Here is a 26,121-nt window from a genome sequence, read left to right on the forward strand (position 1 = left end):
AGTTTGGATCTGAACCTGCGCAGTCGCCCTCCCTCATACCACTGATGAGCTACATAGCAGAGTATGGCTCCAACCACAGAGCAAGATGACTATGACATGAGAAGGATGTTGATGGAGCAAGATTGTAACAAATAAATAAATAAATAACAGGGAAAATATATTGTTCACTTTAAAAACCTTTGGAGGAACTTTTTGAGAAATGTCCAGTCCTCTCACAATAAATTGCAGCTACAGTTATTATACAATAATAATAGCTAGTCTGCAACATGTGTATAAAAGGTAGCTAGTTCTACTCAGAGAATAATAGGACAATATTTTTCATTTAAAGCATCACATATATTGGTGAGAAGAGAAACAGGGTATAAGGATGAACTGGTATAACACTAAAAATACTATATAATCTTCTGTAATATTCTCTTCAGTGGCTGAATTTTTATCATTGGTCTCACAACATAAAACCAATAGTGTCCCAATTTCCTTCTTTTTAATTTTATTTCTTTTCTTTTCTTTATTTTGTTTCTTTGTCTTTTGTTTTTCTTTTTTTTTCTTTGTGTGATACTGGGGATTGAACTAAGAGGCATTCTACCCCTGAGGTATATCCGTAGCCCTATTTTAGTTTTCATTTTGAGGTAGAGTCTCGCTAAGTGGATGAGGCTAGCCTCAAATCTGCAATCCTTCTGTCTCAATCCCCCAAGTCCTAGGATTATAGGCTGTGTCACCAGTTCTGGTTTAATATCACTTTTATTGAATATCCTAAAGTAGGGTTTTCTAAGTTTGGATGATGAACAGAATTATATGGTACATTTTTAAAAGTTTTTATTTTCTTGCTCTCTACCTATTGAGTTTCTGTTAGTAGATACGGGTATGATCTGAAGGTTTTAAAAGTTCTCTGGGTAATTTTGAAAATTGTGTAGGTTTAGTACTTAATGTTCACAAAACTAGTGAGATCCATGTGTCTATATTAAATGGAAGCACAGCTTAAAACAGTAAAATAAGCTGATAGAGACCCACTTACTAAAAAGGACTTTAAAAAGAGATAATGAGCATCATTACATTTGTTCCAGCAACTCAAGCACAGGATTGCAAGGGGATATGAATGCCTAGATCCATATTTGATGATTCTGACATGTTTGATCTAGGGTGCAGCCTGGATATCAGGAGTTTTAATAATTAGGAGGTAAAAGACCACTGCGATAAAAATTAAAAACACAAAATAAAGAAATAGAAGATTTTAGAAAATTAAAAGACCTCTCATGCTCTTGGATAGGCAGAATAAATATTATGAACATGGCCATTCTAGCAAAATGATAAACAGATTCAATGTAATCCCCGTGTAATCCTAGCATTTGGGAGGTGGACAACAGAGGATCCAGGTTCATGGACGGCCTCAGCTACTTAGCAACTCATTGAGACTGTTTCAAAAAATAAAAAATATTAAAAAAATAGGGCTGGGGCTGTAGCTTGGAGTTAGAGTGTTCCTGGGTTCCATTCCCAGTTACCCCCCCCAAAAAAAAAGAAAAAGACACCAATGTATTTTTTTCCCTAAATTCAAACTGACTCCTTTGGAATATGACATTTTACTATCAGGGAAAAAAAATCATTGCACACATTTTGCAATACTCTTGTAATCTAAGGTTATATAGTTTTTTTCCTGTGTGAGTTATAACCATGTTACATTGAGTGAGGTATGGCAAAGCCAGAAGCCAACTGAGAGAGAGGCAATGGAAAAGTCACACAGCCTTGTGGTATTCACAGCCCTCATTACGGAGGGCCACTCAAGAAAGTACCAGCGTTATGCATGAGACAAGGGAGGGAAGGAACTGGGACCCTTTAGTGTGGTTTCTGTGGGAAACAAAGCCAACTTTGAATTGGTTTATTTGAATCATATCAGTGAACTCTGGACACAGGGATGTTCCCAGTAGTTAGATACCTGGCCCTGGGGTGAGCAGTGTAGGTGTGCAGTGAGTGCCCTGCAGTGGGTGTACTCTTAACCTGCTACCCCAAAGAGGAAACTGACTGGCTCCAGCCAGGGTCCCCAAAATAGGTAAAGACACATTTTAGATGTTTTTTATTAGTGTATTATAGTCTTATCATAATGCAAATCTGTTTTATAGAGTGGATAATATAGATTTCTACAAATAATAATTCACCTAAAATACCAATTTTGCAATGCAAAGAGAAATTTTGCTGAATACACTAACCATTTCTATCTTAAGCAAGACACTGAAGAAGGTAAACATTTAAACTTCAGTAGAAAACTGTCTTTCTAAGAAAGCAAGGCTTTACTATCACCCTACAAAGTGTCTGCCTGGTTCAACGTGCATTTATTATCTCATGGGCACAAGTTCCTGCACTCTAGGATGGGAACTTACCGGAGCAAAAGGTAAGGATTGAGGAATGGGTGCCAAAGCCCACTAGTCTCACTTGAGTCTGCACCACAAGACCTTTACTATAGGTTTTCTCGGTGAGGGGTAGACAATATTCCCAAGGAAGCCACAGGGGAGAGGTAAGGGGGAGTTGAAACAGCTTTTGTCTCATTTATTTGGCCCTAGTTACAATGCTAACCTTTTCTACCTATGGCTGCAGTACCCTTCCTCCACTTGCCTCCTTACCTAGAAGGTCAAAACTAGCCCGCTGTCTCCCCAGAGGCACCTCACAGGGTTTTGCTATAATCATTGTTGTAATTTAGTTAACTCTTTTTCTTATATTAATATTACTTTATTATTTTCAACAAATTGTCTTACGGTAATTAACATTTGTGGAAGAGAGACGGCAACCTATACTCATGACCATCTTGATGTTTTCCTTCACTAAGGTCAAAGGTATATCATAAAACGAAGTTTGAAAATTTAAAGCAATATTATGAAGGCTGCCCTAGAGTCATCATTTAGCTAGAGAGTGTGTGTGATTAGAGAAAGGTAGTTGTAGGAAATTATTTTCTTAATTTTATTGTTTATTTTCTCACATTAAAAATCTTTTAAGCGGAGAGACTATTTCAGTGCCTCTTTATACCTCCATACCTCTGTTGCTTAGAGACTCTTTGTTGCAAATGTTAAACTTCATAAAGAGTTGGGTGGGAGATGGGAACATGTATATTGCTCAAATGTAATTGCTAGAACAATAAAGGCAGAAAAAGGAATCTATAAGGCAAACAGTTGACATCCACAAAAATGTTGGTAAACATGACCCATGGTGACAGACAATAATAAGACTCTTTACTATGGTGCAGCTGATTTATAAATGATATACCACTCACTTACTAACAATTAGAAATTCAAAATTATGAATGAAATTAAATAGATAAACACATTCTTGCCATTATTTTTATATAAACCATACATATAAAACATATATGTATATATGTATAAATATAGGTAAATATGTTCACTTATGTATTTAAATATGACATGTGAATATACATATGTGCATATATATGTAGATATATATATGTGTGTGCGTGAAAGCTTATTATACTTATAAGCTTTTTAAAATCGTTTTCTTTACAAAGACTGCCTACTGCATCTGATTTATATTGATTTATACTTATAGAGTACACAAGTAATATTTTCAGGGGAGTTGGTAGCCTTTCCAGTGCCTAAGACTTTGAAATAACTTAGTAAAACTAGAAGAGAAACTTGTGTAAAATGTAATATAATATTTATTTGTATAGGTGACTGATGCTACTCTGATTTATTATCACTAGGTAAGTGTACATTAGCAAGCTGAGTTAAGATATTAATGCAATCTTAGACTTTAAGGCTCAGATTTCCTAGATTAAGAATTTAATCTCATTTTTTAGGCTTATGATATTACTCCATATTACTTTATTTTTATGGAAAAATGTTACATTAGTCTTATTTTTTATGGTTGTACTGCAATCTTGATTCTGACTTAGAACAAGAATGCAATTCATCTTCCTATTTGAAGAATGCAGCCACAGCACATTTTAAATTTCAGGGACTTGCTAGCTCAAAAGCTTAAGTATCAGGAGTATACATTTTTACTTCCTAAATAATAGCCTTTTTTTTTTTTTTGGTGGTACTGGGGTTCCTGGAAGCCCTTTTACCTTAGGGCTACACTCCCAGACCTATTTTATATTGTTTTTATTTGGAAACAGGGTCTTTTAAGCCAGCGCGGCTGGCTTTGAACCTGCACAATCCTCCTGTCTCCGCCTCCCAAGCGCGGGGATTATAAGCATGCGCCACCACGCCCGGCCTAAATCATAGTCTTTAAAATTGTACTAATGAGCTATCATGAATAGTTCCAGATGTAAGCCATGCTTACTTAACAACAATAGATCTGAAAACATCTAGTGAAATTAAAAAAAAAAATTCTGCATGCAATAAACAAAAATTGCCTTTGTTTTCATGTCAAGAAAAAATGGTAAGCAAGAAAAATGTAACAAGGAGTCTAAAAACAGGCAGCCAAAGGTGTATAGCAGCAATCACAGGACATTCTTCTTTCTCAGGTCCTCACTGCCTTCCCTTCCACGATCCATGCATGGCTTTCATCTTCTTGTTTACAAAGATGGTGCTTGGACCTGCTATCCAAACTCAAAGTAAGGGAGGAAGATTGAAAGGACAGGTCTTTCCAAGGTTGTTCCACAAGTCCAACCCAGCCACTGCTGCTTACCTTGCTTTATTACATACTGAACCTTAAAGAAGTTGCACAATCAGAGGTAAATTCTTTTAAATCACCACAGCCTTCCTTTAAACACATACATTTTTACCCCATATAAAAACAGACTTATTACAGAGAGGAAGGAGAATGTTAGATTTTGAGAAGGTGGTGTGTGCTGCACAGCAGTTGGTTACAAGTAAAAATTCAGAGCACATTATTTTAGGGAAGGACTCATGAGTCTGGGCTTCCTAAAATAATTTTGATGAGAACTGATAATGACTATATCCATTAGTGTCAGGCAGGACAACTTAGAAAACAGGGGCTGTAGCAGCAGCAAAACCAGGTAGGAATCTAGACAGATTTCCTCAATAGGACATACAGAATGAGGATGGGAGCAGAAACTCTCCTCCCTCAGAAACAATTTTTCCACTGGAGAAAGCAATTTGGTTTGGAAAAATTCAGAGTTTAAGGTCATAACAGAGAGAAAAAGAAGCTCTCCAAGGTTAGAACATCAGATTGGACACTCCTCTGTATAGTTAGTGATATCCTAGCAAGAGGAACAGCAGAAGTGAAAAGAATCTGTTCTCAGTGTTTCTCTACAACTAACCATTAACCACCTCTAACGACTGTCCTTTGAGTTTGTTTGGCTTGACTATTTGCTGTCAGTCTTTGAAAGCTTTACCACAGCCCCCTTAAGTTTTGTTTCCCAATATCTATTTTAAGCCCTCTTCACTTAATCACACCACTCTGAGTTTTTGTATTTCTTCCCTGCCATGGATTTTGGCTCTGACTGCCTGGAACTTTTCCAACATCCTCCTTCACTTGCCACAAGTAATATGGCAAGGGTTTATCCAGGTCAAAGCAGCTACTGAAATTTATTTTTCACAAGCAAGCAATTTAAATTAAAAACATCTCGCCAAAGAAGATGCATAGATAACAAGAAGGCATATGAAAATATGCTTCACATCACTTCAGGGTCATGCAAATTAAAACAACAGGAAGATATACACATCAATTAGAATGGCCCCGACCCCAAATACCAGCAACGTCAAAGGTTGCGCCGAATGGTAAGCAAGAGGAATTCCCATCAAGTCTGGTGAATTGCTGCAGAATGGTAGAGACTTTGCAAGATAGTTTGGAAATTTCTTACAGAAGTATGTATATTCTTACTCTATGGTACCACAATTATGCTCCTTGGTATTTATCCTAAGAAGTTGAAAAAATTTCCCCTTAAAAAGTTGTACACAGAGGCTTGCAGCAGTTTTGTTCATAATTGCCAAAACGTGTAAGCAACCAAAATGTCCTTCAGTAGGTGAATGCAAAAAAAAAAAAAAAAAAAAACCCTGTGGATTATCCAAATAGTGGAATATTATTCGGTGATAAAACAAGTGAGTTATCAAAATATAAAAATAAGCCGGGCGTGGTGGCGCACGCTTGTAATCCCCGCGCTTGGGAGGCAGAGACAGGAGGATCGCGCAGGTTCGAAGCCAGCCGCGCGCGCTGGTTTAGGAGGCCCTGTTTCCAAATAAAAATGTAAAAATAGGTCTGGGAGTGTAGCCCGGAGGTAGAAGGGCTTCCAGGAACCCCAGTACCACCAAAATAAATAAATAAATAAATAAAATAAAATAAAAATACACAGTGATACTTTAAATTAGCATGAAATGAAAGAAGCAAATATATAAGGTGACATATTGTGTGTTTCCAAGCATATGGGATTTTAGAAAGAACACAACCATGAGATTACTAAGAAGATATGTGGTTTCAGAAGTTGGGAGGGAGAGATATCTAGGCAGAGCACAGAGGGCCATAATGGTAGATACAAGTCACTATGCATTTGTCTAAACCCATAGAATGTTCAATGCCAAGAGTGAACCTTAATGTAAACTATGAACTTAGTGTAAAATTGGTGTCTCCATGTAGTTTCATCATTTGTTTTCTTGTTTTGTTTTGTTTTGTTTCTTTTGGTGGTACTGGGGTTCCTGGAAGCCCTTCTACCTCCGGGCTACACTCCCAGACCTATTTTTATATTTTTATTTGGAAACAGGGTCTCTTAAACTAGCGTGGCTGGCTTCGAACCTGCGCGATCCTCCTGTCTCCGCCTCCCAAGCACGGGGATTACAAGCGTGCGCCACCACGCCTGGCTAGTTTCATCATTTGAAACAGATGTCCAACCAGGTCAGATGCTGATAATGGGGGAGGCTACACCTGTGTAGGGTTGGAGGGATAAAAGAAATTGTAATATCTTCTCAATTTCTCTAATTAATCTACAACTGCTGTGATCTCTCCTCCCTCCCCAATCCCTGGCACACATATTCCTTCAGATTCTCAGACCTTCAGACTTGGATTGAACCATACTGCTGGCTTGCCTAGTTCTTCAGCTTTAAAATAGGTTTAAATGATATCACTATGATATCATTTTTCATAATCCTGTGAGAAAATTCCCCTAATATATCATCAGTCAATCTATACATACATCTATCCATTCTATTGGTTTGTCTTTCTGAAAAGCCTGGACAAATACATTGATTATAATAATTTCTGTTATTTGCATCACTTTATTCTTAGAAAATATCATCTGTCTATCCTACATGACTTGCTTTTCATAAAAACTCTGAATCATACTTTATCAAGACATTTAGTGAGGAAATTGAGCCCTCTAGGAGCAAGTTTCTTGTATTTACCTATCTCGTATGTGACTGAGTTAAAATGGAATGCCAAGTTCCTCTAACACTTAGTCATTAGCTCATTTATTAATAATTTGTAAACACTATTTGTCAAGCCTGGTGATGGGAACTGGGGACACAGGGCTGCCAGAGATGGATACAATTGTTCTTTCTTTCAGGGGAATTATAATGAAGCTCAAACTCCCATTCTTTTAAGCACTGTTCTCTGAGCCAACTTAAAAGTCCACCTCATACCAAGGCACCATTTTCACTGTTCTTCCTCCAACAAAGCAATCAATGCAGCTGCCCTTGTATTTCATACTAGAATAAATGTATCTTGCAAACCATATTTCCTAATATTTTTTCAATTTCCCCATATCTCAGATTCTATTTTAACTATTATTTCCATAGATGAAAGACTTATTCCTTGCTTAAACTATTGCAACTACCTCTGAATGGTGTCTCTTAATTCATGATTTATGTGTGCTTCACATGGTTGCCACAGTGCTTTTTCTAAAATGTATATCTGGTCTCTGAAGCTTTTGCTTTCAAAGGTTTGCATTATATTAAGACATTATTTTCTTTAAGTCCAGACTTCTTAGCCAGGGCCTTCATGGTCTGGCTTCTGCATGACTATTGTGTCTTGTCCCAGATGAACCTGTGAATCACATTGCATCTTAATCCTCTACTATAGTAAAATATTAGTAATTCTCAGATGTGGAGTGATCCAGGGAAGCCTTTCTTCCTTCAACCTTCCTTTTCACCTCATCGATCTAACACCAGTATGTTTTAAGTAGTGTGGTGAGGTAATTTATTGTCCAAATTAAGGTACTATTGAAAGTGAAAAGTTTGGGAAAGAAAGTATTCACTGGTTTGGTATAAGCTAAGATGTATGTTTAATAGAAAGGATCCTTCTTTGTGTGTCTGTAATACCTTGACTATATCTCAGTATAACATTTCCAACATTCTATAAAAGAATTTGTCACCCTTATAGGTTTCTTCTAAGAGACAAGTCTGTTTTGTTCATTCTTGTCTCCAAAAAGTTTTTTAGTTTTTGATATCTAGTAGGTGTCAAATATTTTAAAAATAGATGCTGTTTGCCGGGCATGGTGGCGTACACTTGTAATCCCCGAGCTTGGGAGGCTGAGACAGGAGGATCAATCACATGGGTTCAAAGCCAGCCTCAGTTACTTAGTGAGGCTCTCAGCAACTTAGTGAGACCCTGTTTCCAAATAAAATATAACAAAGGTCTGGGAGTATAGCCTGGAGGTAGAAAGCCTCTAGGTTCCACCCCCAGTACCACCAAAAAAAAAAAAAATAGATGCTGTTAAATGAATATTTTCATGTAGTAATCTCACTGAACATTTGCAAATAGTTTTACAGCTACTTTAGGGTACAGACAATGCTTACTACCAGAATACAAAAAACCTTGTATAAATTTGGAAAGGAAATTTGTGGAAGTTTTAACTATGTCTGAAACTGGTTTTAAGGCACTGCTGCTTGTCTTAAGATATTCATCAGTGCATTTCAATGTTTTATGATTGACATATGTGGAGATTTTTAATTCATTAATATCTGTTGATGATACATTACTTGCTTCCAGGAATGACCCAACATAATTATAAATGCCTGAAAGTTTCTGGTGAGTTTACTGTGGATAAAGAATATTTCAACTTAGATTTGCAGATATTTACCCTCCATTATCTGGAGTCCCTCTGGTATCCCCAATTCTCCCTAGTTTGGGCATATTAGAAAAAATATATGTCCTTTCCCTTTCTGTGCTTGGCTGATCTCACTTAACATAATATTCTCCAAGTCTTTCCATCTTCTTGTGAATAACATGATTTTGTTCTTCTTTATAGCTGAATAGAATTCCATTGTGTATATTTCCCATAATATTTCAATCCATTCATCTGTTGAAGGAGACCTAGGTTGGTTCCATATTTTGGCTATTACAAATTTTGCTGCTATGAACATGGGTGTGCATATGTTAATGTAGCTCTCTGATTTCAACCCCTTTGGAAAAATATCCAAGAGTGGTAGAGCTGAATCAAGCTAGAATGGCAGGATAGAAAAAGAAAAAGGCTGAGCTTGATTAATGGAGGAGCTACACCTGAATATGTGTAAAAGTATGAATATAGCATGTGGTTAACCTGGACACTCATAATTGGGAGGTAGAAGAGGAAAGGGGGGAAAAGGGCACTAAGTACAATCTAAATGTATACAATTTTCAATATGTTCCACATATAAATACAATTTAAAATATTGGTGTTATTTTTAAGAAAAAAGAATATTTCAATCTAGAGAAGAAAAATATTGTAAGCAGAACTAAAGACCTAGAACTTATAACTAGGTTCTATGTTAGTTATAATTTTCTGGAAAAACAAAACAGTGAATATTTATATCTTTATAGATGTAGATCCAGAGAAATTGGATCATACAGGTGGCTGAGAAATCCCATCATCTGTTATCTATAACCTGGAGACCCAGAAAAGCCAGTGCTAAGTTCTAGTCTGAGTCCAAAGGTCTGAGAACCAAGAATCTGAGGCCAGAGACTCTGATTCATTAAGCCAGGTAAAGAAAGTAAAAATGTCACTTTGTCCTTCGTTTAGTTCTATTTAGGTCTCAAGGGTGATGTCTACTCACACCGAGGAGGGCATTCTTCTAAGAGTTTTTTTAGTGTAACTAATTCTAATTTTGTGTGTGTGGTATTGGGGATAGCACCCAGAGGCATTTTACTACCAAGCCACACCCTCAGCCTTATTTTTAATTCTTCATTTTGAAACAAGATCTCACTAAGTTGCAGAGAGTCTCACTAAGTAGCTGAGGCTGTCTGCAAACCTGCAATCCTCCTTTCTCATCCTCCCAAGCACTGGGATTACAAGTGTGTGCCACCACGCCCGGCTTCAAGTTTGTTTTTTTTTTTTTTTTTTTTTTTCCAGAAACACCTTTACAGTCATATATTAAAAAAAATGTTTAGGTAAATATCTTGGCACTCCATGACCTAGTCAAACTGAGACACAAATTTAACCATTATACATTATCCATGTAGTATCTCAATGAATTCTGACAGATATACTACGGTTATATTAGAAAACTGCCTGCAATTATATTGTGGATTTAGAGATAAAAAGACAGTTTTTTCCTCATCTCTCAATACTAACACACAACTTTAAGAAAAAAATAAGAACACAGAGATGCTTAAGGGGCACCTTTGCAAAACTAAGGCAAAGGTCTGTCTCATTTAAATGCATCTAGATATTTAACTGTTCTCAGTGGAAGGAGAGCGATGGCACCTTCACAAATCAAAGGTGCCTGGTAGTTATGTGGCCTCCACACCTAACATGAAGGTTTCTAGAGCCAAGGATGAGAGCTTCTGTTCTTGGACATCTCCTAGCTCATTGATGATCCACTGATTATGCTCAGCAAATGTCTTATTGAATCAATTTTAAAAGATAAATATTTATTAATAATTGGAGAAATGCAAAGAAAACATTTATTTCTTAATATTTTGTTTTCCCTACCAATTACCTTCAACTCCCTTTCCAGTAGTCTTTTATTTAAGAAAACAGTGATAACGAAACTATCTTTGATAATGAAACATGGTATATAATGATAGAATGACTGAATAGCCTTTTGGGAGAAATCTAGGGCACTTCTTGATATGGGGACTTTAATACTTATGGAATTCTTTGTTGTAACATTTATAGTTTCTTTCAGTGATTAATAATACAAAGATGGGGATTTGTGACTAGGTAAATAATGTTTCTCCAATCATGAAAAGAAGAGCAAATTATGAGTTCCTTCTAGAAAAAGAATTGTTCTCTTTTCTGTCATTTCAACAAAAAATACATACAATTTTTCTTTTACTCAGCCAACAATTTCAAAACCATCCAGATGAAATGAACTTGGCAACATCTAAATAGCCACGGCTTCTAGAAGAGCCACAATTATATTTTGCTAGAGATGAACAGCTACTTAAACCTAATTGAACATTCTCTTGTAGATTCCACATATTCAGGCTATAAAGCAGTCTCTGTATAATCTCAACATTAGTTCCTTCCTTGTATTCCTGTTGTGGTTTATATGGTTCTTAAGCAGATTGAAGCTGTATCTACATGATGCCAAAACTATTTATTGAAAGGGAAATACTCATTCAAACCATGCATTGAATAAAATAAGTCTTTCTGTAGAGTGTAACAGGGTATTATGTGTATAATTTCTGTGTGTCTGATGACTGTGAATCCAATTCTAACAGTGAATTCAGTTCTAATATTTATCTAAAACTAAGCCTGTTAGCAATACAGAGCCTTAAATATTGTAATGTGATCAGGAGAGTGATAACTCATCATTCTTCCCATATTCTATTTGTTAGAAGCAATTCCAAGTTCTCTCCCACTGCCAATGAAAGAGATTATACAAGGCTAAGAATACCAGGAAGTAGGCGTTATGAGAACCACCTGGAAGTCTGCCTGTCCAAAATGCTGTCACTTTTAAAATATATTGGTCTTCAATATCCATATTTTTATTTATTTATTCATATATATATATATATATATATATATATATAGTACTGGGGATGGAACCCTTCTACCTCCAGGCTACACTCCGAGACCTATTTTATATTTTATTTGGAAACAGGGTCTCTTAAGCCAGTGAGGCTGGCTTCGAACCTGCGCTATCCTCCTGTCTCCACCTCCCAAGCGCAGGAATTATAACAAGTGTGTGCCACCACGCCCGGCTTCAATATCCTTATTTTTAATATGATATTAGATAAAATTATCGACAGAACCCATAGGAGGTAAGCATGAGACTTCTCTTGGGAATAACAGCTCACAGAAAGCAAATGCAAAAACCTGAAGGGAAACTGTGTTCAGTAATTAAAGAAATACTTTAGGCAAGTGTGGCTGGAGCAGAGCAAGTGAGAAAAAGAAAACTCAATGGTCAAATAGAGAACTGCCCATGAACAAGGTGTGAGGAAGAGAGAAGGTGTTATGCATAAAGAATGTAGATAAAGAAGGTAGGTCCCTGGGAGACGTGGCTTTAGGAGTTGTCTTTGGATTCCCTTGTTTGCTTCCTCTCTTGCTTCTGGCCTCCATAATGTGAGAGCAGAGTCCTTGCTCTCTCCCTTTCTCTGCTTCCTGCCGCCATGCCCTGAAATCCCCAAAGATACTAGCTTCACACGGACTAAACCTGGAATATACAAAAAATGTGAGCAAATTAATCTCCCTTCCTCTAAGTGCTGTGGTCAAGTTTTCTGGGACACAGCAGAAAGAATGTTGACTGAAAAAGTTGGAACTGCATATAAAATAAGCTCAATTTCATCTTTCCAACCAGCAAACCTACAACCTGTAAAACTCAGGAGCTGGTGTTGTCATTGCACGCCATGTTGCCTAGAATAGGTTGTCAGTCAAAAAGAAGAGTGAAGCTGACACATGAGAAAAGGTAGGGTGCCTCATGAGAGTGCTCAGTGAATATCCCCTACTTTCACTTGACTCAGCTCTCCACACTGACATCAACCTATTCACTGAAAGAAACAGAAAAATCAATCTGTGGAAAGGTGTTATGGGAGAATTTTAAAAGACTTATTCGTCTTTTACTTTTAGTTATACCTTATTTCTAAAATAAAGATAGGTCTCAAAAAAAGGTTGTAAAACTTTTGTGGGCGAGTAAATATTTGGGTGCCACAAAATATTTATGATGGCATATTTATGGTTCTCTGAGTCATCTTTGAGCCCTACCAGAAATCTTCAAAACTGTAGTAACTTACAGAGAACATAAAATTTTATAAGGAGTTTCTGTAGATATGGATTATTGTTTTCTAAATCCTTTAGTGGCCTATAGAAATAACAAGTTTTGTTTTGTTTCTGTTTTAAAGTCCTTTGAAGCTGAGGCAATTAAGTGAAGTTCAAATGCGCAGTGATTTGATTCCAGTTGAATTGTTACGTAGCCTCAAAACCTCTGTAGCCTAGAGTCAATTATTTCCAAACTTGCTCTACTTACAGGCGAACATGAAGGAAGTAATTCATTAGGATGGTTTTATTTTAGGTACCTATTCTCACTGTTAAGCCATTTTCTTAATTGCTAATGAGATGTCATGGACAGTATTAATAGAGGAAAGATTTCATTTCCGCGAGGCCATTGGCATATCAGTTGCCCCCTCTGTGAGTCGTCACGGCGAGATCATAAATGTATAACTGGTTTAAAGAGCGCAATGACTCTTGCCTCGTTATAGTGTGACCATATGTGGCCAATTATATTTCCTCTGTTTTTAATAATGTAGTTGTTGATTTACTAGTCCACATTCTTCTCTGATCATTAATTTTTATAGGCTTTCATCTTTTGAATCATCCTCACGTGGTCTGTTACAGCAGCACTTCCTTGCCACCACATATTTTAAGCTTCTAAACAGAACACAGAATTGTATTGTTTCCATGGAAACCTTCAAACCTTGCAGAACCACAGCTTTGAGTCTTAACTCCTATTGTACATGGGTTCATGCCCTACAAAGGCCTAATCTCCAGTGCCCTTATCACAAAGATGCAGTTAACCTGTATGCCATTAGAGTTAATTGTTCATTTAATTTTGTTTTTTAAATACCTTGAATTGGTTCTAACTGCCATGGTTAGAAACAAAGATAGATTAGCCTCTCACAATGAACTCAGAGTCAGGTCTCCTGTGAAAATGAGCATTTGTTATGCAGAAGAGAATAGCAACTACTGGGACAATTTCTAAAATTCTAACCCATTCATTCATTTGTTTACTTATTCAGCTTTTATTTATTGAGTAACTGGAACAAGAGGGACATTATTTTAGGCCCATTACAGTGATGAACAAAACAAAATCTCTGATTTCATGATGCCTATATTCTAGAATATGGAGATTCCTCCCCCCCAAAAAAAAATTAAATTCAAATACCAAGAAATGGGATGTAATTGATAGAGGCAGTGTGTATGTTGTAGGAGCTTTGATATTAATCAAGGTCATCAATGGAATGTCATTATAGGAGAGACAATTTTGCTGGTTTTGTATTTGTTTTGAAACAGGATCCCTCTAGGTTGCTGAGAATCTCACTAAGTTGCTGAGGTGAGTCTTGAATCTGAAATCCTCCTGTCTCAGCCTCCCAAGTATCTGGATTACAGGCATACTCCACCATGCTCAGCTTATAGTATGTACATTTGACCAGAAACCTGACTAAAGTGGGTGAATAGGTCATTCAAATAACTGAGAGATGTTCTTAAACACAAATGTCTTTAGTGGGAACAAGTTCCATTTGTATCCACAGACATAGACCAAGAGTTCCAGCATCCTAGCACCTAAAAACCAAGAAGAGTTCAGTAAGTGATGTGGCAGTAGATAGGAAAGTGGATGGGAGGTAAGGGAAATGAATATGTAGTGTTTTATAGGCCACCGTGTTCTATTTTGAACATGACAAGCTTTAAATAGGAACTTTATTTACAGCTTAATTACAGATTTCTTTACTCATGGTAAGGACACCTAACTGTATCAAGGCAAGAGAAGACAATAAGAGATCAATTAAGACACTGTTGCAATCATTTAGGACTTAGGAGAGAGGGAGAGATAGAGATAGAGATGAGAGAGAGAGAGAGAGAGAGAGAGAGAGAGAGAGAGAGAGAGAGAGAGAGAGAGAGGGAGCGCATGTAGGAGAGTTGGATCTGAGTGAGGTATATATGAAAGACAAAGTCAACAGGGCTGTTGTTTTGAACATAGATTGTGAACAAAAGGAGTCAAAGTATTAGAGAATTGTTCTTAGTAACTAGATTAATGGCAGTGACATTTACTGAAATGTAGAAAATGAAGAAAAAAGTTTGGGGAAAGAAAAAAAGAGTTCTGATTTAAACACACTAAGAGCTGTCCAGTTAGAGATCCTAAGGTAGATTTTTCTCCTGTGGTTCGATGTTCAAGTTTGGAATTTAGACTGGAGAAAGGGATGATAAACCATGAATCTGGGAAACATGCCTATACAGATGATATTGATCTGTATAAATAACTGAAAGTGAAATTATGTCAATGATTTATAAGAGTATAAATCTCCATATTTAAATTGATTTTAGATTGTTTTCATCAATGATTACTACATTAATGCTGTAAAGCACTAAACCTCAGTGACACACAATCTTGGGTACTGATCATGTATCTTTGAATTTTTGGTGACTGTTCTCAATGGGGCTCACTCATAAAGCTGGAGTTGGCTAATTTTCAACTGGAGCAACTTGTGGGTGACTCCACTGTTAGGCCTCCCAATATAGGATTGGGATATTTAGGTTGAAACAATATTCAGCAATATTTGTGTCAAATTTTAAGATGAATGTGATACATTGCTCTATTTCTCAATGCTAATATGAAATAATCCAATAGCTAAGAATCTCCAACCAAGTGTTTGAGGTGTTAGAATCAGAGGGCAGTGTAGTCAAAACAATTTGTTTTGAAATCAACTGCTATTTAACACTAGATACTGTTTCATTTCTTATTTGTTCTCTCCAAATGTGATTGTCTAGATTATCATACTTTCTGGTCAGTAGAATTCCCAAATTCCCAAGAATTTTCCCCTTGTTTCCTTTTTGACTGTGAGCTCCAGGAAAGCAATAGTTGTTTGTTTTGCTCACCCTTTTATCATGATAGGCACTTGAGCTTTTTATGGGTCTAGTAGTTGGAAAGCACTAAATTTATGTTGACACCATATTAATTCAACTCATGTTTATATGGATGAATCCCCCCACACACACACACACTTTGCCTAGTTCCTCTACCATTAGACTGAATTAAAATACTGGATAAATAAACAATACAACTTAAGAATAAAAAATCTAAAATAAAATGTACTCTTCTATTTTTAGAATTAATTTTAAACATTTTATTCTGTCAATACTATATGTACTTGTGCTGAATTACTGTTAAGCTTCTCAAGGCCTTCCATTATTTTTGGAACAGGATCTAATAATATAGCCCCAAAGTCCTTGTGATCTGGCTCCCCTTCATTTTGTGTTTGTTTCTGCATGGCGCTCTGTACCTCACCCGCAGTGGCTTTCTTTTGGTTTCTTGAGTCAACAGTCCCTACCAATTTAGAGCTTTCCCTATGCTGTAATGCTGCTGAGAAACACTTATTGGCTTTTGAATCCTAAGTCAGGTCTTCAGTTACATGGACTTATATTGTTCAGCTTTAAACTTCCCACCAGATAGAAAGTAAATATATATTATCTATTTATTTCCTTATTTAAAAAATTTTTTTTTGGTGGTACTGGGGATGGAACCCTTCTTCCTCCGGGCTACACTCCCAGACCTATTTTATACTTTTATTTTTGGAAACAGGGTCTCTTAAGTCAGCAAGGCTGGCTTTGAACCTGAGCAACCCTCCTGTCTCAGCCTCCCAAGTGCGGGGATTACAAGTGTGCGCCACCATGCCTGGTTTTATTTTTAAATTTTGTTGGAGCATTATAATTCTAAATAACAGTCGTATTCATGGCAATATATTCACACCTGCACATGGTACCTTCCCTTTCTATTGCCTCATCCCTTCTTTCAATCCTCTTGCTCTACTTTACTGGCATTTTTCTATTTTTATGAGAAAATTTTCCCACTTCTTTAGCCCATCTTCTCTCTTCTTTCTCACCTTCTGTCTCATATGTGGAAACATATGAGAGAGAATATATGACTATTGATTTTCTGAGACTGGCCGATCCTTACTTAACATAATATTTTCCAGTTCCATCCATTTTACTGCAAATGACATGATTGTGTCCATATTTGTGACCGAGAAAACTTCACTATGCATATATATGCCACATTATTTTTATTCATTATTTTGTTGATAGATCCTAGGTTGATTTCATAACTTTCTATTGTGAATTGTGCTGATATAAGCATGAGTATTATGTATTATGTATTATGCCCTCTTTAGTTCTTTTGAGCAATTAACAAGCTGGGTTGTATCATGGGCCTATACCTAGTTGCTTGAGGAAGCTCCACATTAATTTATAATCCCAACAATGTATAAATGTTTTTTTCCCATACCCTGTTTAGAATTTATTATTTGTACTCTTGATGATTGCCATTATAATTGGAATGAGATGAAATCTCAGTGCAATTTTGATTTGCATTTCCCTAATGACTCAAGATTATGAACAATTTTTTAATATATTTGTTGACTATCTGTATTTTTTCTTTTGAGAAATGTCTTGTTTATTCAATTCACCCATTTTTTTTGATTGTAGGGTTTTTTGATGTTAAGACTTTGAAGTTCTTCTTTTTAAAATTTGATTTGACTGGTGCATTATAATCATACGTTATGATGAAGTTCAGAGTAATAAAGACATATATGCACACAGCATTCAGTCAACCCTCCTCCCAGCTCCCACTCCACTTCCTCCTTCTCATTATGATTGGCATTGATAAAATTGTGTAGGTACATCAAGTCCATTGATTGAACCCAAGTATTCTACCTCTGAACTAAACCCCTGGCTCTTATTTTCTATTTTGAAACTGTCTCACTAAATTGATCAGGGCTTTGCCAGATTGCTGGGGCTGGCTGCTAATCTGCAACCTTCCTATATCAGCCTCCCAAGTGCTGAGATTACATGCTTGTGCCACTGTGCCAGGCTTTGAAGTTCTTTATATGTGTTGGTTTTTAATACTCTGCTGGAGAGAAGCTGGCAAAATTTTCTTCCCAATATATTGTCCCTCTCCTCATGCTCCTTTTCCCTTTGCTGTGCAGAAGCTTTTTAATTGAATGCGATTCCATTGATTAATTCTTGGTTTTATTTTCTGAGTACTAGAAGTTCTATATATTGGAGTATTGAGCCGATTTTATATTTTATTTGGGAACAGGGTCTCACTAAGTTGCTGAGATCCTCACTAAGTAGCTGAGGCTGGCTTCGAACCTGTGTGATCCTCCTGTCTCAGCCTCTAAAGCAGAGGGATTATAAGCATGCACCACCATGCCTGGCAAGCCTATGTTTTATTTTAGCCGTTGCAAAGTTTCTAGTCTAATTCCTAGATTATTAGATTCCCTTTGAGTTGCTTTTATGTAGTGTGAGAGAAATCAGTCACTTCACTATTTAGAATACCTTTTCCTACTTCTAAGACAACTCTTATGACTGTTATGTCTGAGTCATAAGTTTTTCAAAACTTACCAAAGTTGCCATTTTATGATTAAAAAAGAAAAGCAAGAATTCTTGAAAAATATTTAAGATATAAGATGTTATATTTTTCTTCTTATCTAATTTTCACACAAATTATACCTAGAAACCTAAGTTTGGTTTATATTTCTAGAGTAATTAAGAACAGAATACTTGCAATAAAATTTGACTACTAAATTCCTGCATTTGAGAGTAAGATGAAGAGAATTAGATCCTTTGTGATATCAGACATTTTATGTGAAAATAATTATAAAATACCTTGATTTTAACATGTATTGGGCTTACTTAGAATTTATCTCACTACTTTTCCCAAGTTAAGTCTTTCCTAATTATATTTCTAAATCACCTCCTCTTTCTCCTTTTCCTTCCCTTCCTCCTCCTCCTCCTCCTCTTCTACCTCCTCTTCCACCACCACCTCCTCCTCCTTCTTTCATTCTTGTGGTACTGGGGGTTGAACTTAGGGGCATTCTAACTCTGAGTTATATACCTAGTCATTTTTTTAAAAAAATATTGTTTTGAAATAGAGTCTCACTAACTTGCAGAGGGTCTCACTAAGTTCCTGAGGCTGGCCTTGAACCTGTGATTCTCGTGTCTTAGCCTCCCAAGAACTGAGATTACAAGCATGTGCCACTATGCTCAGCTTCAGTTCTTCTTTTAATGAACACTAAATTGTCAGTTTTGTATATTTTTAAATCTCACCCAAGAATAGTTTTATTAACCTGTATTAACAAGAATAGTAATACAAATTTCTTATTGAGTATCAAATATTATCATGATAATCTTTTATTTACATCATTTTATTTTGTTCTATAGTTCCTGCTATAGTATTTTCCCACATAAATACATTACTTCTATCCTAAAAATGATGAGTAAAATTTCCATACACAGTTGATAGAGTTCTCCAGAACAGCTCAAGAAACTAGGTAAAAAGACTCCTATATTTTAGCCCCAAAGCAATAGCACATTTAATTCAAGACATGAGAAAAAAGTATTAATTGCCCCAACCCAAACCAACATATCAATGAATCAAGAAATTTCATACTAAAATAACATCTGGCAATCTGTCCTGATCAAGCCTCCTCAAGATTCTTTTAAAACTATCCATGAATCAGAAAAGAAGGCAAAGCAAAACACCAAAAAATTAATTATCAGACAACATATTGCAAGATTTGAAATAGCTCCCTAATTATAATGCTGGCAGGGTTGATTTAAGAAAAATAATTAGTGGCTGATTTTGATTTATGCCACTAGAAAGAAAAAGAAGATAGAAAAACATCCTACCTAATTTATCACTCAGTCTTAACAGTAAAGTGCCTGGAGTTTCCACTCTGTAAGGCACTGTAAGTTATGAGGACACAGCAATACTGATTCATATTTTTCTTAATCTTTCAGTCTATCATGGAAGTCTGCACTTACTTTGTTTTTTGGTGCTGGGAATTTTTTGGATGTAGCCTGGAACTAGAACAAGGGTTCCCTAGCTCCAGGCCACATCCACAACCTGTTTTGCATTTTTTTTTTTTTCTTTTGAAACAAGATCTCACTATGTTTCTGAGGCTGTTCTTGAACTTGCAATATTCCTGTCTTAGCCTCCCAAGTACTGATATTTCAAGAGTGCTCCACCATGCCTGGAAAGCCTGCAGTTTTAAAGGAAAGGGAGAATGAGGACACATAAAACACAAAGTGCAGCAGAAGTATATCATGGAGTGCCCAACCAACTACTGTCAGAAGATTATAAAATGAAGTAACATCTAACTTGAGATTTAAAGAGTGATAAACTGGGTTAGAAGTCCAATAAATTTTTTCTTACATTTTATTAGACTTATATGTTTGTGCATCATCTGAGATGAGACTACCAACTTAACCGAAGGGACTTAAGGTTTGGAGAGGAGACTGACTGTGGGGCTTTGGGATACTCTTGAGGAGTTTAGGATGGTTGTATGATAGATGGTGAGATACAAAATAGTATAATTAAAACTGATGAAGTCATCAGCAAAACAATAGGTAAATTACTTTTAATTCACAAACAATAATGGTATATATTTAGTGGGTACAATGTGATGTTCTGATCTATTTATTGTCAAAACATTCTCTAACGCTTAACATATCCATCACCTCACCAACTTTTTTTGGTGATAATATTCAAAGTTTTTCATTTAGCAATTGCAATTTGAAAAAATAATACATTTTTATTAACTATGTTTGCCATGTAGCACAACAGATCACTAAAACTTATTTCTCCAAGTTAACAGAAACGTTGTACCCTTTGATCAACAAGGAATCGATATCCTTTTCTCTATTCCTCACAGTCTCTTCTAACATATTGGAAATTACCTTTCTACCGATTATTTCTATGATATTAACTTTTTTAGATTTCAAAGAAAAATGAGATTATATGGTACAGTTATCCCTCTGAATCTTAGTTCCATATCCATGGATCCAACTAAATATGGATCAAAAACATTTGCAAATCTTTTATCTGTATTGAACCTATACTGACCTTCTTTAAATGCAGAGATAATTTAACGTCTATAAATTAGGGAGGAGATGCATAGGCAATATATAAAACTATGCCATTTTGTATAAGGAAGTTGAGCATCTGTGGATTTGGGGATGTTATAAGACAAATCTATGGATATTAAGGGACAACTATATTCATGTTTCAGTGTCTGGCTTATTTTGTCTAGCACAATGTCCTCAGTTTCATCCATTTTTGCGACGGACCGGCTCAGTCGGAGCACTTAGGGACTCTGCCAGGGTGTCAAGACCCTTTGGGACTGATTTCTCAAAAGGTGGGCAAAGGCTTCAGTTGTAGTTCTGCAGAGGCCTCTCTGCAGCGATTTCCCTCTCTGGCCAAGTAAAACTCCTTCAAGTCCTTGTTCTGTGCTAAACGTGGAGATTTTTCCCAGGACTTAGGAGAGAGAAATCTGAAAATGACTGACACGGACAATTGCCTCCTCTCTCGTGCAACTGATGGAGTTTTATTTTTCATAACAAATATTTATACCCTTATCTCCAGTGGCAAAGTGTATACACCAAAGAACAATAGTGAAGTGTAGAGTGAAGGACATGTAAATCACCAACCATAAACAAGACAAAAGTAAGGCCTGTGATGTCACAGGTCTTTTGTGATTGAGATCAGCCCCTTGGCCTTGCAGATGGGTGGCCTCAGAGGGCAAATTCCAGAAGAATAAAAGTCACACCCAAAATCATTTGAAGAATTCAGTTCTTAGAGTTGCCTTTTAACACTTTTGGAACCTTCTATTCCTAGGGCTTAGTCCGATGTCCTTTTCTATCTAGCAACCACCTTTGAGCTGGATGGGGACGAAGTCGGAGATTCCAGCTTTCATACATGTAGTTGGCATAGGGAAATCCGTGTCGTGTACATTTATGATGATCCAGAGGATTGCGATGAATGTCTGCCGGATTTTGTCTGCAATACCATCTGATGTCTGAATGCTTCAACCCTACTAAACAACACTTAAAATATATTTTAGCAGACAGGGCCCAAAAAGCACCATGAAGTTTTTAGATTTAATTATCAGATGTACTCCTCTAGCCTCTACCTGCTGCTAGTCACAAATGGTAGGCTTTTGTTAGGCCAAGCCCAGGGAAAACAATTTCACACCTGTTGGGGGACGAAACAAAAGGTAGGAGCCTGCGTTTGGAGGCAGGGCAAATTTCCAGCCTCCCCCCCTCTGGCAGAGACAGTGCTGACATATGGGAGCTAATCTGTAGATCAAAGGATCTGCCTGCGGAAAGACCTAAAGGAACTTTGTAGCCCCTCTCCAACCTATTTGTTCACACAGCCCCTAAACTCTGACTATGTTTTATTACAGCTTGGAGCAAGGCAGAGAAAGTCTGAGGGCTCAGACATATCTTACCAGAAAATTTATCCCATGGAGCCATAAGTATAGAATCATTACTAAAAGAACAATAGCTTTTAAAAGAATATCTAAGAGCAAGGGGTACTCTGGCCAGGGACAAAGCTCCCTCGGGCTGTTTTCTTTAAGCATTTGCCAAGTCATGAGCGCAGGCTCACGCGTGCAGACGCAGAAGAAGATGATGCGGTGGCACGTTTTTATCATGAATGATATTGTTATTTTCAAGGTTGTACAGAATTTTGTTAACAGTCCACATTGACTCTGTACATTGCAGTACATTCAGTGATTGGTGCTTAGGTTGCTCCCATACTGTGGCTATTGTGAATATTGCTGAAATAAACACAGGAGTGCAGACATCCCTTTGACATGCTGATTTTAATTCCTTTAGATATATACCCAAAAGTAGGGTTGTTACCTGATACTGCAAGTCTATATTTCCAAAGTGAACCTACTAACTTATGTTCTCTTATAGTTTGGACCCGGAAATCCTCCTCAGGCTGAGTGTGAAGGCTTGGTCCCCAGCTAATGATGCTAACTGGGAGAGAGGTCATGGAGACATTAAAAGGTGGAGGCTAGTTGGAAGAAATAGGTCATGAGTGTATGCCTTGGAAACGTTTATTTTGTTCCAGCCCCCCTCTTTCTTCTTTCTCCTCTCTCCTCTCTCCTCTCTCTTTCTCTCTCCTACTTCCTGGCCACCATGAGGGAAGCGACTTTGCTCCACTGTGCTCTTTAACCATGATGTTCTACATCATCCCAGGTCCAGAATCAATGGAGTCAGCTAACGACAGACTGAGACCTCTGATACTATCAGCCAAGATAAGTATTTCTTCCTTTCAATGGATTTTCTCAGATATCTTCTCACAGTAGTGAAAAGCTGACTAGAACCTATTTTTACAAATTGTATACAAGGTTTAAATTTCCTCCACATTCTTGCCAATGCTTGCTATCATTTATTTTGTTTTGATACACCATTATAACAAATATAATATTACACTGTGGAATTTACCAAGAACCGTGGATTTAAAGGCAATAGAAATACAATTTGATGTTGAGAACTGTAATGTGATGTTGCTAATTTTTTCATCAGAATGATCAAAGTGGCTTCATTGAGAATAATAAGTTTGAGAAACATCATACAAGAGTGAGTATGATTTAAGAAAACAGTAATACAAATGACTTAAGAATGAGACAATGTTGGGAGGCAGAGACAGGAGGATCGCGCAGGTTCAAAGCCAGACGCACTGGCTTAAGAGGCCCTGTTTCCAAATAAAAAGTATAAAATAAGTCTGGGAGTATAGCCCAGAGGTAGAAGGGCTTCAGGGAACCCCAGTACCACACACACACACACAAAGAATGAGACCATAGAATCATATGATATAGAGAAATGTGAACAAATATATTCTTATTTACTTAGAAGACAGAGTTGATAACTTTCAGCAACTGGTGGAATGTATGGCTAGAAAAAGATGAGCGAAGTATAGCTGAGGTATCTGAATATTTGATGCAATTCATTGACACAGGAAATAGATGAGGAAGAATGGTTTTCAGGGAAAGATGAACTTAGTTTTTGTCATCTTAGTTTGTGGTTCTTAAGCTTACCAAAGGTCATGTGCAACCGGGAGTGTTAAAGACATAAATATGTGAGGGTCATCTGCATAAGGAACACCTGAGGTTGTAGAAACTGCTGAGACTACTCTGTTGAAGTATAGAGAATGAAAGAACAGGGTGCTACGACAAAATTGACACACACTGGTACTTACGGGATATTCAGGAAAACAGTTTTCAAAGAAAAAGTGAGGAGGAGTGGCCAGTCTAGACAAGAGAGATTAGTCGAGCAGCAGTTCAGAAATTCACAGGTAGCTGGGGGTGGTGGTGCACGCTTGTAATCCCCGTGCTTGGGAGGCGGAGACAGGAGGATCATGCAGGTTCGAAGCCATTCCACGCTGGCTTAAGAGACCCTGTTTCCAAAAATAAAAAAATGTATAAAATAGGTCTGGGAGTGTAGCCCGGAGGTAGAAGGGCTTCCAGAAACCCCAGTACCACCTAAAAAACAAACAAACAAACAAACAAAAAACAAAAAAAAAAGAAATTCACAGGTAAAGGAATTTTTAAGAAGAAAGAAGTATCTATGACGCCAGTGAAATCCAACTCTTAATTTAATGAATAATATATTATCGTTTGAATAGGTGGTAGTTTATTATGTACCAAGCACTGGCTTCTGTGAATCAAATCAAATGAGAATTCCTATGTCTGAAGATCTTGTGTTCTAAGAAAATAGATAAACAATAAACATACAATATAAGCAAATAACACATTACATCTGAAAAAATCCTATTGAAAAGGTAAGGACAGTAAGAAAAGTTGACAGCATTTGGGTGGAATGTTACCCATGTGCTAGGTGTTTGCTGGATGCTATTGGTTTATAAATTTCTCAGCTGCAACAATCTCAAGAGGAAGATACCTGAGTGCACAGACCATTATCATTTGCTGTCACATTGATGCTATGCTATAGAAACAGAAAAGAGGATTGTCTACTCCAAACTTGGGACAAATTAAGATTACAGAATACTTCCTGTGAAAATTTCACCTGATTTCAGTCTTAATGACAAGCAGAACATAACCAGACAGAGGTATAAATACATCTTAGAATTATAGAAAAAAAGTTCACCCAGGCTTCCAGCACCTCTGTGTTCCATAGTAGGTGGCAGTAACATGACCCTGACAAGTACAACAGAAAGTCAATTTTGTTTCTTGCAAAACATATCAATCCTTCTTTAATCAACAAATGAAATTATCTTCCTTCCAGGCCAGGAATTGATCGCAATAAGGCAAGTGAAAATACAATATTTTGGGACCTGATGAATATGTCACGTTTCCATCCGTCTAAACTCAATCTTTAAAAAATGAATACCTTGACCACATTCTCATAGCTCCCTTCAGAGATGCCATAGTTTCAATAGTATGCTAATATTAAAAATGTTATTTGAGCCATATGTATAATTTATTGCAGTTTCAAACATTGTCTATTTATTACCTAATACTTAAATGGGAACCCTACACAGTCAATTGCTCCATTAATTAACTGCCAATAAAATGGAATATCCAATTAACTTATACAATTTGTTCTGTGTTGAAATATTTCCTATCTGCTTGATCATCTGTTTCTGTCTGTTTTTCCTTTCCCTCCTCCCCATGCCTAACCTTACTACTTCAGCCTGCTAAAATTGTGTATCCTCTGGGTATTCTGTTTACACACATAAAAGCCAATAGACAATGTTATCATCCTGCTTAAAATACGTCAGTGGCTCCCTGTTAGCTACAGGATGAAGTTCTAGTTAATTACATGACAGAGGAGATGGTCTGTGATATCATTTTCAGTGTCCTCAAGTTCATCTGCATCTCTCAGCTGCACTGAACGTAGCCTCAAGTAACTCCTCCACTAGGATGGTGAAGCAATGCACAATGTGGGATTTAAACACACACACACACACACACACATTCACCATGTCCCCTAAATTATTATGTGGGATTGGATTGCCAAATTAGTATATCTTTTAAATTTTCATATTTAATTTCACAGCATTGGTTTCGTAACCTTTGATCTAGTACTTGTCTCTGGCGTGAAGGTCCTAGCCCATTCCTGGTTTACTCACGCTTCATGAGGTGCTACTAGGTATTACTCTCAAAAAATTCCTGTTACGTTTTATGTTATCATTTATGCTATAGCATGACAATAATTAAAAGTTTCGGTCTTCTTACAACAAAAATTCTGCCACTGCGGGGATTGTGGTTTTACTTTAT

The sequence above is a fragment of the Muscardinus avellanarius genome, assembly GCF_963383645.1.
Source record: "Muscardinus avellanarius genome assembly, chromosome: 4".
Lineage (NCBI taxonomy): Eukaryota > Metazoa > Chordata > Mammalia > Rodentia > Gliridae > Muscardinus > Muscardinus avellanarius.